This window comes from Arachis ipaensis, chromosome B4 (assembly GCF_059453495.1).
Source record: "Arachis ipaensis isolate K30076 ecotype BB chromosome B4, ASM5945349v1, whole genome shotgun sequence".
In the NCBI taxonomy this organism is placed as follows: domain Eukaryota; kingdom Viridiplantae; phylum Streptophyta; class Magnoliopsida; order Fabales; family Fabaceae; genus Arachis; species Arachis ipaensis.
Window position 1 is genome coordinate 106220028 of NC_142439.1, and position 6938 is coordinate 106226965.

Sequence of the window (6938 nt, forward strand, 5' to 3'; positions counted from 1 at the left end):
TCAATCAATAACAACCTCCACCCCCTCCACAACAACAATGTCAACAGTTAGCCCCTCAAAGAGTATGTAGAATTTGCGCTTGCTATTCTCACTATATTGATGAATGTCCACAACTCCAAGAGGACAACACCTTGGTGGCTACCAATGTTTATTACAACCGTCCAAATCAAGGGTAATATCAACAAGGCGGTAACTATAATCAAGGTGGTAACTACAATCAAGGTTGGCAAGACAATCCCAACCAAGGATGGAGAGACAACTTCAACCAAGGAGGCAGAGACAATGATGGAAATCAAAGGTGGAATAACAACTACCAACAAAACCGGTATCAACAAAACCCTCCTTACCAACAACAAAATCAAGGCCAAAGATACCAACCACCTCACCAAAGGCAAGCTCAAGCACCTTGGTGAACGAAATCACAATCACACTTTTGCAATTCCGCACAACTAACCAGCAAGTGCACTGGGTCGTCCAAGTAATACCTTACGTGAGTAAGGGTCGATCCCACGGAGATTGTCGGCTTGAAGTAAGCTATGGTTATCTTGTAACTCTTAGTCAGGATATCAATAATTCTCAGATTTAATTGTAAAAAATAAAAGAACATGAAATAAATACTTGTTTTGCAGTAATGGAGAACAGGTCGAGGTTTTGGAGATGCTCCGTCCCCTGAATCTCTGCTTTCCTACTATCTTCTTCTTCACACACGCAAGGCTCCTTCCATGGCAAGCTCGTCACAGTCATCCCTTCTCAGATCCTACTCAGAATACCACAGACAAGGTTTAGACTTTCCGGATCTCAAGAATGACTGCCAATAATTCTAGCCTATACCACGAAGGTTTCAATCTTATATTAGAAACCCAAGAGATACACATTCAAGCTTGATTGCATGTAGAACGGAAGTGGTTGTCAGGCACGCGTTCATAGGTGAGAATGATGATGAATGTCACGGATCATCACATTCATCAGGTTGAAGTGCGAATGAATATCTTAGAATAGAAGCAAGCATGATAGAATGGAAAATAGTAGTAATTGCATTAATTCATCAAAATTGCTTTCAAGATAATGTTTGATTCTTTGTCCATTAACAATGAACTTTTTGTCAGAATCAATATCTTGAAGCTCAACATATCCATATGGTGACACTCCTGTAATCACATATGGTCCCCTCTACCGGGATTTTAATTTCCCGGGGAATAATCTGAGCCTAGAGTTGAACAGCAGAACTTTTTGTCCTGGCTCAAAGACTCTGGATGACAATTTTCTTGTCATGCCACTTTTTTGCTTTTTCCTTATAAATTTTTGCATTTTCAAAAGCATTGAGTCTGAACTCCTCTAGCTCATTTAGCTGGAGCAATCTTTTCTCACCAGCTAACTTAGCATTCAGGTTTAGGAATCTGGTTGCCCAGTAGGCTTTATGTTCCAGTTCCACGGGCAGATGACAGGCCTTGCCATACACAAGCTGGTATGGAGAGGTTCCTATAGGAGTCTTGAATGCTGTTCTGTATGCCCACAGAGCATCATCCAAGCTCTTTGCCCAATCCTTTCTACGGGCAATTACAGTCCGTTCCAGGATTCTTTTTAGCTCTCTATTAGAGACTTCAGCCTGCCCATTTGTCTGTGGATGATACGGAGTTGCTACTTTGTGGCTAATTCCATATCAGACCATAGCAGAGTAAAGCTGTTTATTGCAGAAATGGGTGCCCCCATTACTGATTAGTACTCTGGGAACACCAAATCTGCCGAAAATATATTTCTGGAGGAACTTCAGCACAGTCTTGGTATCATTAGTGGGTGTGGCAATTGCCTCCACCCATTTAGATATGTAGTCTACTGCCACCAGAATGTAAGTGTTTGAGTATGATGGTGGGAAAGGACCCATGAAGTCAATACCCCATACATCAAACAACTCAATCTCTAAGATCCCTTGTTGAGGCATGGCGTAACCATGAGGTAAGTTGCCAGCTCTTTGGCAACTGTCACAGTTACGTACAAACTCTCGGGCATCTCTACAGAGAGTAGGCCAGTAGAAGCCACATTGAAGGACTTTAGTGGTTGTGCGCTCACTTCCGAAATGTCCTCCATACTGTGATCCATGGCAATGCCACAGGATCTTCTGTGCCTCCTCTCTAGGGACGCATCTACGGATCATTCCGTCTGCACATCTCTTAAAGAGATATGGTTCATCCTACAAGTAGTACTTTGCATCAGAAATTAGTTTTTTCTTTTGCACCCTGCTGTACTCCTGGGGTATGAACCTCACAGCTTTATAATTTGCAATGTCTGCAAACCATGGTGCTTTCTGAATGGCAAAGAGTTTCTCATCTGGAAAGGTCTCAGAGATTTCAGTAGAAGGGAGGGACGCCCCAGCTACTGGTTCTATCCGAGACAGGTGATCAGCTACCTGGTTCTCTGTCCCTTTTCTGTCTCTTATTTCTATATCAAACTCTTGCAGAAGCAACACCCATCTTATGAGCTTGGGTTTTGAATCCTGCTTTGTGAGTAAATATTTAAGAGCAACAAGGTCAGTGTACACAATCACTTTTGATCCTACTAAATAGGATCTAAACTTGTCAATGGCATAAACCACTGCTAGCAGCTCTTTTTCTGTGGTTGTGTAATTCTTCTGTGCGTCATTTAGAACACGACTGGCATAGTAAATGACGTGCAGAAGCTTGTTATGCCTTTGTCCCAACACTGTACCAATGGCATGGTCACTGGCATCACACATTAATTCGAATGGTAATGTCCAGTCAGGTGCAGAGATGACTGGTGCTGTGACCAGCTTGGCTTTTAGGGTTTCAAACGCCTGCAGACACTCTGTGTCAAACACAAATGGTGTGTCAGCAGCTAGCATGTTGCTTAGAGGTTTTGCAATTTTTGAAAAATCCTTTATGAACCTCCTATAGAATCCTGCATGCCTCAAAAAGCTTTTGATTGCCTTAACATTGGCAGGTGGTGGTAATTTTTCAATCACCTCTACCTTGGCTTGATCCACCTCTATTCCCTTGCTTGAAATTTTGTGCCCAAGGACAATTCCTTCTGTTACCATAAAGTGACATTTTTCCCAGTTTAAGACCAGGTTAGTCTCTTGGCACCTTTTCAGGACAAGTGCTAGATGATCAAGACAGGAGCTGAATGAGTCTCCAAATACTGAGAAGTCATCCATGAAGACTTCCAGGAACTTCTCTACCATATCAGAGAAGATAGAGAGCATGCACCTCTGAAAGGTTGCAGGTGCATTGCACAGACCAAAAGGCATTCTTCTGTAAGCAAATACTCCAAATGGACATGTGAATGCTGTTTTCTCTTGGTCTTGAGGATCCACTACAATTTGGTTGTAGCCTGAATAGCCATCCAAAAAGCAGTAGTATTCATGGCCTGCTAGTCTCTCTAGTATCTGGTCTATGAATGGTAAAGGAAAATGATCCTTTCTGGTGGCTGTATTGAGCCTTCTGTAGTCAATACACATACGCCACCCTGTAACTGTTCTTGTGGGAACCAGTTCACTCTTTTCATTATGAACTACTGCCATGCCTCCCTTCTTGAGGACAACTTGGACAGGGCTCACCCAGGGGCTATCAGAAATAGGATAAATAATCCCAGCCTTTAGTAACTTAGTGACCTCTTTCTGCACCACCTCCTTCATGGCTGGATTTAGCCGCCTCTGTGGTTGAACCACTGGCTTAGCATCATCCTCCAATAGGATCTTGTGCATGCATCTTGCTGGGATAATGCCCTTAAGATCACTTATGGACCACCCAAGAGCTGTCTTGTGTGTCCTTAGCACTTGAATTAGTGCTTTCTCTTCTTGTGGATTTAAAGCAGAGCTTATGATCACTGGAAAAGTGTCACCCTCTCCCAGAAATACATATTTCAGGGATGGTGGTAGTGGTTTGAGAAGGGGTTTAGGAGGTTTCTCCTCTTCCTGAGGGATTTTTAGAGATTCTTTTATTTCCTCTGGTTCCTCCAGATCAGGCTGAACATCTTTAAAGATGTCCTCTAGCTCTGATTCAAGACTCTCAGTCATATTGATCTCTTCCACCAAAGAGTCAATAATATTAGTGTTCATGCAGTCATTTGATGTGTCTGGATGCTGCATAGCTTTGACATCATTTAACTTGAACTCATCCTCATTGACTCTCAGGGTCACTTCCCCTTTTTGTAAGTCAATAAAAGTTCGTCCAGTTGCTAGGAAAGGTCTTCCTAGAATGAGAGTTGCATTCTTGTGCTCCTCCATTTCCAGCACTACAAAGTCTGCGGGAAAGGCAAATGGCCCAACCTTGACAATCATGTCCTCAATCATGCCTGATGGATATTTAATGGAGCCATCAGCAAGTTGAAGACATATCCGGGTTGGTTTGACTTCTTCAGTCAAGCCAAGCTTTCTGATAGTGGATGCAGGTATTAGGTTGATACTTGCTCCAAGGTCACATAGAGCTGTCTTGGTGCAAGCACCCTCTAATGTGCATGGTATCATAAAGCTTCCTGGATCTGTAAGCTTCTCTGGTAAGCTTTTCAGAATGACTGCACTGCATTCTTCAGTGAGAAAAACTTTTTCAGTTTCTCTCCAATCCTTCTTATGACTTAAGATCTCTTTCATGAACTTAGCATAAGAGGGTATTTGCTCAAGTGCCTCTGCAAATGGGATCTTTATTTCAAGAGTCCTGAGATAGTCTGCAAAGCGGGCAAATTATTTATCCTGTTCCGCTTGGCGGAGTTTCTGAGGATAAGGCATCTTGGCTTTATATTCTTCAACCTTAGTTGCTGCAGGTTTATTCCCTACAGAGGTGGTTGGAGAAGCCTTCTTAGAGAGGTTACTATCAGCACTTGCAGGTGTCTGATCCCTCACTGGCGTTTGAACGGCAGTACTGGGCAGGGAATGGGCATTTAACGCTAACTTTTCTCCCCTTTCTGGCATTTGAATGCCAGAAGTGGGCATCCACTGGGTGTTTAACGCCAATCTTTCACCCTTTTCTGGCGTTTGAACACCAGAATTATTCCTCTCTGGGCTATTGCTGTCCTCAGAGGGATTTTGGGTAGTGGTTTGGTTATCCTCTGTCAGTTGTTCCTTTCTTAGCTTTCTGCTACTTTGAGCTGATTTATTCAATGTCTTCCCGCTCTTTAGTTGTACAGCTTGGCATTCTTCTGTTATCTGTTTAGATAGCTGCTGTCTTGTCTGATTCAATTGTGCTTCCATATTCTTGTTAGCATTTTTAGTGTCTTGGAGCATCTTTTTAAATTCTGCTAATTGTTTTGTCATAAGGAGTAATTGTTGATTAAGCTCAATAATCTGTTCTTGAAGATTAGGATCAGTAATTACTGCCCTGGCCTCTTCCTTTATGTAGGACTCACTGCTAGAGTACAAATGTTGATTTCTAGCAACCGTATCTATGAGTTCTTGAGCCTCTTCAATCGTCTTTCTCATGTGTATAGATCCACCAGCTGAGTGGTCTAGAGACATTTGAGCTCTTTCTGTAAGCCCATAGTAGAAGATGTCTAACTGTATTCACTCTGAAAACATTTCAGATGGGCATTTCCTTAGCATCCCTCTGTACCTCTCCCAAGCATTATAAAGGGATTCATGATCCTCTTGTTTAAAGCCTTGGATGTCCAGCCTTAGCTGTGTCATCCTTTTTGGAGGGTAAAATTGATTCAGGAATTTGTCTGTTAACTGTCTCCATGTTTTAATGCTTGCTGTGGGTTGGTTATTTAACCACCTCTTAGCTTCATCTTTTACAGCAAATGGAAACAATAATAATCTGTAGACATCCTGGTCCACTTCTTTATCACGTACTGTGTCAGCAATTTGTAAGAACTGTGCCAAAAACTCAGTAGGTTCTTCCTGTGGAAGACCAGAATATTGGCACTTTTGCTGCACCATGATAATGAGATGAGGATTTAGCTCAAAACTGCTTGCTTTGATGGGAGGTATACAGATGCTACTCCCATATGCAGCTGTAATGGGGTTAGCATATGACCCCAGAGTCCTTCTGGACTGTTCATTTCCACTTATGTCCATGACGGAGAAAAGGAAATATGAATTGCAAATAAATTATATTTTTAAAAATTTTTTTTATTTTATTTAATTAAAAGTAGCCGAATAAAATAAAATGAAATAAATGAAAAATAAAATAAAAGTTTCGAAAATTAGAAGAAAATGAAATAAAGGCAAATTGAAAACTAAATTAATTAATTAATTAAAAAGATTTTGAAGAAAAATGCTTAGTTAATTTCGAAATATGAAAGAGGAAAGTAGTTAAGTGATTTTTTGAAAATGATTTTGAAATTAGAAATCAAAAAGATATGATTGAAAATTATTTTGAAAAAGATATGATTGAGAAGATATGATTGCAATTTATAAAAAGATATGATTGAAGAAATTAAAAAGATTTGATTTTTGGAAAAGATTTGAAAAGATCAATTTTTGAAATTAGAATTTTGACATGACTAAAAAAAAGATATGATTTTGAAAATCTTTGACTAATTTAATGCAAAATTTTGAAATTTATGAGTAAAATAAGGGAAAGATTTTTTTTTTTTTTTGAATTTTAATGAGGAAAGAGAAAAACAACAAAATGACACTAAACTTAGAAATTTTAGATCAAAACAAAGAGAACAAACAAGAAAACTTTGAATGTCAAGATGAACACCAAGAACAAATTTTTGAAAATTTTTTAAGTAAATAAAAGCACAAAAACATACCAAACTTAAAATTTTTAGAAAATCAAACACAAATTTTCGAAAAATTAAAGGAAAACACAAAGAAGACACCAAATTTAGAATTTTTAAAGATCAAGAAACAACTAAGAGTATGCAAATTCGAAAAATTAAAAGAAAGTAAAAGCATGCAATTGACACCAAACTTAAAATATGAAACTAAACTCAAATAAAAGACTCTAAACCAACAAAAATAAAATATTCCTAATCTAAGCAAC

General features: G+C 39.6%; 1 pseudogene; it reads right to left on the reverse strand.

Moving 5' to 3' along the window:
* On the reverse strand, positions 1-6022 carry LOC148568671 (uncharacterized; annotated as a pseudogene).
* Positions 6023-6938: the final 916 nt, after the last annotated feature.